The sequence below is a fragment of the Adelges cooleyi genome, unplaced genomic scaffold, assembly GCF_023614345.1.
Source record: "Adelges cooleyi isolate 19-005CV unplaced genomic scaffold, UGA_ACOO_1.1 ACOO_flye_CR_arks_rails_tigmint_CR_PRNA_376, whole genome shotgun sequence".
NCBI classification, from domain to species: Eukaryota; Metazoa; Arthropoda; class Insecta; order Hemiptera; family Adelgidae; genus Adelges; species Adelges cooleyi.
Window position 1 is genome coordinate 4,023,072 of NW_026096053.1, and position 12,559 is coordinate 4,035,630.

A 12,559-nucleotide genomic window follows, 5' to 3' on the forward strand; every position below is an offset into this window, starting at 1 on the left:
ACATGTTTTTATTGTACCTACTGTTGTTTATGTATAAACGACAATTAGTTAAATAGACAATCTAGTTTGATCCACTTGGCTCTGAAGACTGATTTTAAATTATCCTCCTTCGTGAAAAGGATGTTTTTGTTTAGTTTGATAAAAACTGAACTAAAACAAAACATAATATCTGGCTCGGGTTAGATAATCTGACCGAACTTGTAATTTGTTTGAATTGTTTTTTCGTTTATGGTGTTTTTTTCCCTAAACATTTCCAAACAATTGTAATGACACAATTTTTGATCTACAGCTTGTTAAATGGATCGTTTGGTCCAGCGGTATTGCGCGTGCAGCTAGTGACAAAAAAATCTATTTAAAAAAAATCCCATTATATTATATCAGTTTCGAAGCTAAAACGAGTCATCAATGGCGTCCCGATAAGTAGATTTTTGTGTGCGCCGTGTATACCCGTTAAACCTGTTTGGAGGTATTTTTTTTTCTCTAATAAAAAAACTGTGTTCCGACGATTTTTTTTTGTACCTATAACTACACTTGCGTTATAATTTATTAACTACGAATGTATCGATATAAATATGTGTTCCCCGACCTCGAGAGTCGGTGTAAAAAGTTAATTTATAAAAAAGAAGAAAAATATGATTTATACTCGATGCAAATTATAGTCTTGGCCCATTAGTAGTCTATTAGTGTAGCTGTAGTTCGGTAATGAACTATAAACAAGTAATTGATTACTTGTTCGTCGGACGCATGCAGTAAACTAGTTGTAAGACTATTTGGATTATTTGAGCGAGTCGTATGTATGTGTATTACTATCTTTACCATCAAAAATCACTCATTAGTGTATCCGTTTATGCGGTTTTTATATTCGCTACAACCGAGAATGGTTCGGAGCTACCAATAATAAACAGTAATACCGACTACACTATGACCGGAGCTATAAATAATAATTATAATCTAATTTTTGTTTATCGTATTGCCAAAATAGAAGATGTAGTATAATATATCTTACATATTACATACTGTTTCGTCGAGAATTGTTTTTATTAGAAAAATATCAACTGTATAAAAATGTAGCTAGCAACAACTTTTTATTGTTTTCTTTTTTTTTTTAGCAGAGCTCTGCCCACAAAACGTTATGTAAAGATAATACACGGTTCGATAAGAAATAAAACACCAGTAAACCGAAATAATAGCACTATTATGAACGACGGTTCGTGGCCTATCACCGCCAAGTACACGCGCGGTGTGCACTTCATCCGTATGCTAACTGCCACCGGTTAAAGTTAATGACAATAATAATAACGGGCACATAATATAATATGTATCAAAAACAATATTCGCGCGAGCTAATATACTGCAGATTAGAAAACACTTATTTGAAAATAAACTCAGTACCTACTAGCTTAGTAATACTACTAATAAATACTATAAGCATCGCTGTAGTTTATGCATTTGGAGTAATGTACAATTAAAATATATGTATCGAATAAAATCTAAAAATATGGTAGATTAATGCACAGACTATATATCATGTCCACCCTGTTCTAAAGTGCAAGACTTATATATAAAAAATATTTGATGTTATATTTGATTATATTTGAAATATTTGATAACCCAAAGAAGAAAGTGATATTTTTTTTTTCAAAAACAAGTTTTAGATTATTCGATGTTTGTTATTGAGACTGTTTTCTGTCTGCGTTTGTTTTATTATTGAGTCACAAATTTGCTGAAGAGACATTGAAGAAAATTAATGAATATTTCCCATAAAATTATAATGAAAATGCAATTTTCATTTTGGGGTCCTGTAAAATTTGGTATGAATCATTTTTATATAATATTGGTTCTTTCCAATTTAATTAATTTTTGTTTAAACATTTTTTTTCTAGTCAAAACACGAAGTAAAAAATAGTCGAAGTCCACACGGTCATCATATTACAAATACCTACTTCTAAAATATTTTGTCAAGAGATCAAACATTATGACTGCATACATATTTTAACACTATTTTAATGTTGTAACTTTTTATAAAATCAAACATTTAGAAAAATGTTATTAAAAATGTATTTATTTCGTCTACGTTTTTTTTAACAGTTTTATTAAAATAACTAGTTTAAAAAATAGTGTGAACAATTTTTTTTTTTTTTTTGGTTTAACTGAAGTTTCAATTATTGCCACACAACAGATACATTTATTGAATAGTATCCTTTTGGCCACCTACACGGTGGACAGCTCATTTTGAATAAAAGTGGTTTCTCTCTTAATTATTTAACATATTTCAAATTATCCATAGATATTTTTCAACCCACTATAATCAAATATTACGATTTTATTGATTTAACCACTGACCTCGCTATTATTACAAGCGTATAGTACAATTATTAAAACAAATCTAACCATTTAAATATCGTGCATGGACAACAAATTAAGTTTTCAGCGCACGCACGCAAAACATAAGCTTTATCTTGGGCTGCGTACAATCGCAATTAATTCGTTCGGCGCACAATAAGCACATAATAATATTATCAACGTTTTTCAGTTATACTCGACAACGGTTTATCAGAACTTTGCAGCGCCATACAAAACACTAGTAATATGCAAAATATATAGTGTGCTTACAGTACAACCGAGTGACTCGACAGGGGCTGTTCGGCCAGACAATTTTGGCAATGAAATTTACAAGGGCTCATTTTTAACAAGTTGAATGATATAATTTTTGAAAAACTAAAGTACTCGACATAGGCGTGGACATAGGCACGGAATTATCCGTGTTTTACTCGTACGACTACTTTAGGGTAAGTAAACTCGTGCAAGAAGTTCTGTGGTTGACGGATTTTTCATAACAAATAATTTTATTAATATAAAATAAATTATTAATAAAGTTTGTTTCCGTTGCATTCTGTCATATTAATACATTATAATATATTATTATTGATCGTTTTTTATGTAGGTATTGAACAAAAACGAATCCTATTTAAATTATACACTTTAACCTTTGTATAATGCTCTAAGTCTTTAGCTACACACAAAGTAAAAAATAGGTACAGAATATATGAGTTTTATTCTTTATTCATATATTATCATGTTATACTTTGCCGGTGTTTGTGTGTAAATGTTTTTATTTTCCATCGAGTATATTATAATTTATAAAAAAATATTATATTATATATTAAAATGTATACAAAAATAATATATAGGCGACGCGCCGTTCCCGGTGGGAGGAAGACCGAGAGAGCTTGACAAGTCGACGGCGGCCGGGTAGAAGACGGTCGTAAAAAAGATAATTTTACTGCTCTCTGCGGCCTTCGTTGCCGGGCTGGCTTATAGTTGGCTGATAAATTAAATTAAAAAAAAATCTCATTTTTTACGACTCATTCGTAAAAAAAAAAAAAAATACAAGAAAAACCCGCGGGGTAGAAGAAAGTTTAAAATGCAAACTGAGCTAAGACAAGAAAAAATGTAAAAAAAAAAATAGCCATGTGAGATTCACCGCCGCTTATTCCGTTTTGCGGTTTGCCGATATAATAATATTATACAATATAGTAATAAAAATTATTATTGTTGTTGAAACGGCCTCGCAATGGATGTGTACTTACTGTACTGTGTTATGTATAGCTCTACACGCATACTCTATAATTACCATTGTAATTTACAATAGTGAAACATGATATACACGTGCCATACAGCGAAACACTTTTTGTGTAGGTTATATGTTTCAAAAATATTATTTACAAAATGTTGTTAAGTGCTATGAAAATATTTCCAATGTTTTTCCTATATTTCAAATATTATAATATGATAATAATACCGTCTAGAAATAACACTCGAACTAAGTCATAACCATATAATATTGACCGTGTTAATTGAGTCAAAGAAGATAGATCCTTTACAATATACTAAACCGGTGTTTTTCGCTTTCACTCTTTTGTCGCTTTACTAAATTAATTAGTTCTTCTTTAGGCGCAAAATTGACATAATATTGTCATTAAATGTGGACCATATTATTTGTTATATATCAATGTAGATATTTTGTAAACATTTTAGGTTTGCCGGTGAGTTTATCGATGAAAATTAAATATGATTTTTCGTCTGTCGCATGTTCACCGTATTATTAACGATAACCACTATGTTATAATAATTACTTTAATAAGTGTGTGTGTCATTCGGATGTGGAAAATGTGTCGTAATAAGTGTTGGCACATGTTTTTTTTTTTTTTTATTATAGCAAAGGAGTTCGGCAGTTATCTCCGGGGCTATAATTTACGTTATAGTATAATAATAATAATAAGTCTAATCGCGACCACTGACAATTAATTCGAATTGTACATAGGCGGAGGCGATTAAAACGACATTACGGCCAATAATTATACACTATTATTGTTATTATTTTGTAATCCGTTTATATTGATTTGAAAACCGTCCCATATTAAGCAGATAAGCCACCATTGAGGGCAGTGGTATAATAATTGTTTTAGGCCCCCGTTATCGGCCGATAACGGAAGCCGAGATAAACCGATAGCCCTAGACGTTTAAATACTACTCCGGACCATCTTAGATTATCATGTGTGTCGCAATCGTCTTCGGCGAGTAGTCACGTCAATCCGTTCGCGGTCCCAAACCAGTGAATATTTTTGGAAATCGATTCAAACGACAAGTATAATATTAATATTGTGTTGTAAAACCCAGCGAGAATTTCACTGTCATCGTCGCAAGACCCAGATCGTTTTTGGCGCACCTCCTTTGCTTGTTGTACACGGTAAGAAGACAATATAAATAATATCTGTACAGATCTGGACACACATTCTGGATCGAAAGCAACCGATCTCGCTTCATCGATTTGTCTGGAAAATGTAACTTTCTCTGAAAACTCCTTCCGATAATCATCATCATCATCATTATCCTTCCGATAATAAAATGTTCATTGTTTAAAAAAATCCTTTACTTGTTGTCGGTCCATCCGGTAACGCCGTCGGTTTATAATATTAAGGATTAGTAAAATATGTTACTGTTGATTTTCCATACCGGATCTTTGTAAAAAAATATTAATGTAGTTGATTTCAAAATTGTCTATTAACAGTAAAATAGATTCTGAAGAAAATTATTCTGAGAGTAACCATACATTATAAATTCAGCAGGTGTTTTTACAAAACAATATACGTTCAAGCTGATATAAATAAAGTATGTTTTATAATTTGTTATTTAATTATACTTTTTAAAAATATATTTCATTTAGATGCGTATCCATACTATATTTAGTATATTTTTTAATTTATAAATATGAAGAATTGTGGTTAGCGCAGCAAAGTGATATTATATTAATATTTCATTGAAAAATAATAATATTCAACAGTTAACGAAATAGTTGTAATAATGTCTCGATATGTTTCAATATGATTTTTGATTTGAAAATAAATATCAAAAAAACACAAATGTTTTAAAAGTAAACATAAAACATAAAAATAAATAGTTGAATCAACTATAAATATGGTTAATATAGGAACACAATACATTTATTGGTGGAATTACTAAATAAATTTTTAGGCGAACTAAATGTTGTAGTTGTAATGTAGTTGATGTAACTGTTCATTTAGTTGGCCTAACTTTAAAAATGTATTTATTTCACCTATATATGTTTTTGTGTTTCTATTTTTTTTTTGACTACATATTTTGTCCGTGTATTTCTTAAATATTATTTAATATAATGAATTTTCAAACAAATATTATTCTTATAATATACTCCACTAAACCAAGTATTTAAAAAATACAAGTATTGTTAAATTGTTGTGTAGGAATGGTTTGTTTTAACGAAAACCTTTCTATAATAATTGTAGTCCCATCATATTTTGATTCATTTACAAAATCCAATACATGAAATCAGTTTACTTTGAATGTTTCCCGAGGCCGACTCATGTCGTGTGACAAACTGTACTTAGATTATTTATTATACAAATAAATTAAAAAAATATATATATATTTTTCTTGACGCCAGTGATTAGTAACATACACACTCACATAAATATATAAATATTGTCTACAGTTATATGAAAATTTGAATAAGAGTGTAGTATATATATGTTTGATGTTTTGAATACAACTTTTGTATAATTATTTAAATATCATAGTTTCCCAATGAAATACTATTAAAATAGTTTTAAAATAAACGTTTTTTGCTTTATTTCGTTTAATATATTTGATAGTGATAAATTGCGTTTTATATTATTATTGAAAACATAATAATAAGCGCTTTTAATCGACCGATCGTAAAAAAAATAATATTAAAAGGTCAGAGGATGATGCATGTAATTGTTTTTTTTAATTACAAATAATTATTATAGTCTGAACGAAATGATGACATAATCTAAGTGGAGTTTTTTGTATCTTTGATTAATAACATAATATAGCAACAGCATAAACCTTTGGCTACCGTTTTCCATGTATACCTGACTATACTTGACTGTAGTACAGATGTGTATAGATCATTTTAGCGCATCAAACCTTAGCCGGCGGAGGTGGCTGCCGTGGAATCCATTATTGTTATACACCGTCGACTGCCACCACCCTCGATCCACCATTACCGCCTCCGTGGCCTTTATCATTTCCCCTTTGCAACAGCAGCCCGTTCGATATGCTCGGCCACCCTCGACACCACGCCGGGGTTTAGGGGTTATGTATGTATGCCGTGGTGCAGTTTTGCGCCGGTGTGTGCAAGGGCTGCAAGAGGGTTGAAAAAAAAAAATACTCCGCCGGGGAATACTATACTCTTATTGTTATTATTTTTTTTCCCTTTTCTCGTTTACCGGCGGTGGTTCATCCCTCGGCTTTTCGATCATAATACAACCTACCCCCGCAAAAACAGTAGCCACAGTACCGCACCGGAACCCGATGTATTTGCACACGGTTTCCTATATTTGCTCCTCGTAGTCAATGCCCATAATCTCCGTATACCGCCTATGCAAACAACTACACAGCAGCAACACCGAAGGAAATCCTGTACCTATATTTTGTTTATTCATATGGCCGACACAGTATAACCTATATCAGTCTTGCGTAATGCGTATGTATGCATAATATATATATATATATATATGTATATATTTGTCTCTTTCTTTCTAGCTGTTGTATATCATAAGATAATGGTCTACTCGGATAAGCACCGCACCGGGCTCGGCGACGTTACGAGAATGCCAAACGACAGATTATTATTACAATAATAATAATGCCCAAGTCGTCGTCGTCGTTGTCCTACCGAAATAGGCTTTTTCTGAGCACGTGCCGGCTTTGGGGATATCCGATAAGACGATTCGTGAGCAGACCTGAAGAAAACGGCAGCAGCAGAAGCAGCTGCAGTAGCGATTACGTCAACAACCACAATGCCGAGGAGGATACAAAAACAAACCGAAAAAAGAAAGGTGAACATTTTTTTTCCATTATGTATTTTCTCGGTGTTGTTCTTGCGCCTCGGTAATCGTACAACTTTCCGCATATTTTGGAATCCTCCGCCGTGGTTCATCTGTACTATAACGTGTCTATACGTAATAATATGGCATTAGGCCTAACGTTGCTTCCTGCCCACTCCGTCATACTTTCTGGTTAGGTACCGGAAAACTGAACATTCGTCAATGTTAATAATACATATTATTGTTTTCCCAAAGCCGGCGGTTCCGTGGAATATCATATTAAAAGTCGTAAATTTTCCGCTTGTATCAAAACGAGAGCTAAAGTCTGGCTATATATATATATGATAGGAAAAAACCCGTTTATGGGTATAAAGTTTATTGCGTCGGCCGGCAAACCGAATAGGGATGCGAATAAAAGCGGTGAGGGAGAAACGATAGGGGATAATGTTACAGCCACCCTCACCACCCCTACACGTATATACACGGGTACGGGGTGCGACAAAAGCCACACCTATATTTACACCCACCTCCCCCGGTCGGGTCTCTATCGATCGTTTTGTGTCGAAAGGGGGACGCGTTCACCACGGCGGCTGCAAACTCTGTGTAGGGGCAAAAGCAAAAAAAAAGCTCACGCAAGCGCTTCTGCAACCCTCTCTATCCACTCGAGTACATATACTTAACTACCCCGCAGCTTATGTGGCATCGCCGGGGTCGGGCAAACCTGACTTCGTCTATCAGCCAGCGACCGTCGTCCGAGCCGGATGTGTGTAAAAAAACCAAATAAAAAACGTGTGTGTCTTTACTCAAGTCTTAATGTGTGTAGAAAAACAATAACAACGGAACGTGAGAGACGCACAGCACGTGCTGTGTTTGAGAGTTTTGAAAGAAAACTAAAAATGGGGTTTCCGCGTATAAGGTAAAAAAAATCTGACTCGTTTTTTAATTTTTTTAACGTTTACACTACTAAAAAAAATAGGACTATATGTATTAACGTTCGGTGCACACAGCTGTATAGGACTCGGTTTTAATGGCCGCCGACCGCGGCCATGACGATGGTTGCTGCTGCTGCTGTTGTTTGGCTGCCTCTACAACCCTTTTGTGCTCCGTATACCTACCCTCGTGGTCCGTGACTGTTTTTTAACAAAAAAAAAAAAATAATAATAATAAAAAAATATTCAAACCGTTCTTTTATATTTTTGTACGACCGGAACGACACCCTCGCCGAGGTCTGTGTAGTGTTGTTACAATATATGCTAACTGCTAAGGCGCACCTCGCACGTGTAGATTTTTTTGACATTCCTTTTTTTGTTATTATTTTCTATGTGTTTTTTTTGTTTGTTTCCAGATGTGTCCGCTGCAGTGCTCGACAAGACTTCAACCGCGGCCTCGACGATTAAGTGGAACACCCTGTACGTATACTAAATGTATCCTGAGTGCATTATAAACTGTCCGGTATACCTTCAGTATACGTAACAGGATGCCACACCGACTACACGAGAACGCGGTCCACGACGGGCTGCTGTTGCTGAATTCTTCATAACAATATAATATATTATTATAAACGATTATGTAGTATAGTTTTTAAATAATATGTTCCAATAATGTTGTGTTCGCTTATAATTAATTTCTATGTAAAATAACATTTAAGAAAAAACAAACGCGTGGAGTACGTCAAAACATAACGATTAAACGGCATGTTAATTTAAATTGTACAAAATATAAAATACATGTAAATAATAGCTGTAGATATAATAGTATATAACCTTATCAAATTATAATTGTTTTTTAACTGTTATCGGTTTGGTAATTATTGTATTACGCTTCGACGATTATAAATATTACAATTAAAATAATTATCTTTTGAGTCATAATAATGTTATAACCACTGTGGCTTTTATAATTTACAAATCAATGTAATAATATTATAATCAGGGTTCGGGACTTAAAGTCATTGAGATAGCGCTTAAAATAGTGTTGATATTAAAACTATAATATAGAAAATAATAAATACAAGATATTTGGGTTTTTTCTCGGTACTTTTAATTATTGAAAACATTTTTACAATACTTAATACCGACACAGAATTACATAAAAAAAAAATTGTATTCCGTTTAGAATGGCCTCACAACAAAGTGTAAATTTCATAAATGTCGTATTATTCAGTAGAACAAAGATCATAACAGCATTTAAAACTAACCACAAGTTATTTTGAATAGAACAAATTTGAAAATCTTGTAACATTTCTATAGCGTTATGTTATATATTATATATCATTTTAAAAAATTAAGCAAATATTTCAAGTTTCGAACCCTGTTTATAACGTGCTGCTGATCCTGTTTGATAATATTATATGGTCATTTGTACATAATGGTCGATTAGAAAAATACAAACGCACCGTAACACCCAATTAATATTATATTACTGAAAAATGAGATTAGAAAACTGGCATTAAATATTGTCACACCTGAAATATAATATTATTTTATACAAATTTTCAAATTACAATATGTTGTACCTAAAACGCGACGTTGTAGTGTATACCTACAGAGGAAAAAATACATTGCAGGTTCAACTAAAATTATAGACAAAGTAAATTTCTAGTTGGAAACTAAATAATAGCTGCTTTAACTATACATTTAGTTCGGCTGTGTACTTTTTTCCGTATAGGTATTGGCTAATAAATTATGATACATAGAAAAGTAACATGTTTTTATGATAATTATTTTAAAATATACTTGCAATTGTATAATTTAAAAATTAAAAATATAAATATTTATGAAACAAAAAAAAAATGTATACATTTTCATTAAGACTTATATATCGTGTCAATAAAAGTGTAATTTATAACTTAATTTAACAAAAATTAAATTATAGTTTTGAGAAGGAAAAAAAAATCAGTCAATTTGTAAAAGTCCATAATTCTCTTTATGCATTGTGCGTATAAAATGATCTCTAAAATATACTCGTTTGACAAGGTTAATGATTCGAGAAAAAAAAATAGGTATATATATTTAGATAAAAAATAAAAATGTTAAATATAATTTTTATATATTATTTTGTTCAATATCAAATGCACTATACAATTACGTGCTTGGTTGTATACATTAATTATGACCAAAGTAGTAGTTTTACAAACGATTGTACCGGTAAAGAAATATTTAGATGTTTTATAAATATATATTATGTACTAATATACATAGAATTATTGCTCATACAATTTAATATTATATTAAACACTTTATTGTATAATATTACTAATAATTTTATTAGTACTAAAAAACTATTACAAGCTATAACATGACCGTTTATGCTTAGTAAGAGTAATTTATTACACTGAGACATGTAGCCATGATTGTAAATGTCATCAGCGGCCATTTCATGAAAATACATTATTTTTACAAATTATTTTCTGAATTACATATTAAGAGGACGCTACCCACTCGTAATTTATTAACTTAAGCACAATCAAAATTATTCATTCGTAAAGATTCATTATTTTTTTCCTTTTTTCATTAGCTTATAAAAAAAATATTAAGTATAGATATAAAAAAAAAAAAAAAAAACGCTAGATAAAGTTTGCTTCATTATGCAAATTGGTAAATCTACTAATAATCACATACAGGTCTCACATACTTGTCCAACGCAAAGCAGTTTTGATGGGAAAACAATTACAATTTTTCTTATATTTCTATAATAATGCGATGGTCTGACAAAAAAAAATGCAATAAATAAACTACCCTCATTACTGTATTTATAAGTATACACTATTATATATATGATTTTGCGAAAAATTGCTTATACTTTACTCCTTAGAAATCGGCTGGGTAGCGTCCTATTAAATTGTTAATTAATTAGAATAAATAAAATTGAATGCAATATTTCTAAATGAAAAGTAATTTTGTTAGAAAAACATATCAATATATTCTTCATAAATTATAATTTTTAACTGTGTGGGACTTGAAAACTTAACTGATGTGTAGAGTTTATTAAATCACCATTCTAAAATAAGTTATGACTGTAGTCAATGAACTCAGTAAGTAAATGGTACATAATCTTGCCAGAGAATAACACCATTATAAATATCATAAAATGTATTATACAATTATTATTAAATATTAAGTATATAGCGGTACATAATCTTGTCAGGGAATAACATTATTATTAATTATTAACATTTATTCAAAAAATTATACAATATGTACAGAGTTTTTTTTTGTGCAACATGCATAAGTAATGTAATTTAGAAAAAAAAATAACATAAGTTCACTTGAATACTTAATTGGAGAAGTCGTGGTACACCGGCAACATTATTATAACTATTTAATGAATATCGTTTAATTTTCTTTAATTTAATTCTTTGATCTTGTGTAACATGATCAAATAAACGAGAATGGTTATACTAATTAATTATATGCATTATGCAGCCAATATTATTATTTTAATGCAATTGGAAATTCTAAGATAAATTCCATAATTGTTTTATAACTTGTGTAATCAGTCTACAGATCTTTTTCACTTATATTGATCGGTTAAAATATTTTAATTAAAACAAAAAACGGGTATACAAAATTGTACAGTTTTAGTTTCATAATTAATGTGTGTTCAATGTTGTAAAATAAATGGAGACAAACAGTTATTTATTTTGTTGTATCATATAAAGTAAATATAATTCTTATGTGCTTGATTTTGGTCTTGCAATTGTTAATACATAATAGTGTCTATATGTGTCCATGCAAATATTGTTATTAAACATAAAATATTAAATATATGAAAATAATGAAGCTTCATATTTTTTTTCATTTTCTGGGATTTTAAAACAACCCGTTAACTTTACTACATGTTATTTAACGTGCGTACAGAACGTTTTAGAGAGCTAAAAACAAGATATTATAGGCGCCGACTATGTATACATAATAATATAGGGACCTAAATAAAATAAATAAAACAGTTGCTCGTGGGCGAGTCTTATAATAAGATTTGTGTATGTATATCTAGAATATACATACACAGACCTTAACGTAATAGATGTTTCAACTTGGATACATAAAATATACCAGTAAGTGCTATATATTATTATTTAAAAAAAAAATTGATTTTGTATTCGATTAACAATATAAGTTGTGTGTCTTACATAGCATCGTCTGATAATTTACAGTTCACGCCCACGA

The 12,559-nt window shown here is 30.9% G+C and overlaps 1 protein-coding gene and 1 long non-coding RNA gene across 2 annotated transcripts in view; one reads left to right on the forward strand and one right to left on the reverse strand.

The window, feature by feature from the left end:
• The window catches only part of LOC126840997 (uncharacterized), a 169,422-nt gene that overhangs the window by 23,551 nt on the left and 133,312 nt on the right, over positions 1–12,559 (reverse strand). The window lies entirely within an intron of this gene.
• LOC126840999 (uncharacterized) lies at positions 4,570–9,563 on the forward strand. The gene is made up of 3 exons (XR_007686127.1): positions 4,570–4,750; positions 7,108–7,403; positions 8,737–9,563. It is a non-coding gene; the product is annotated as an uncharacterized LOC126840999 (long non-coding RNA).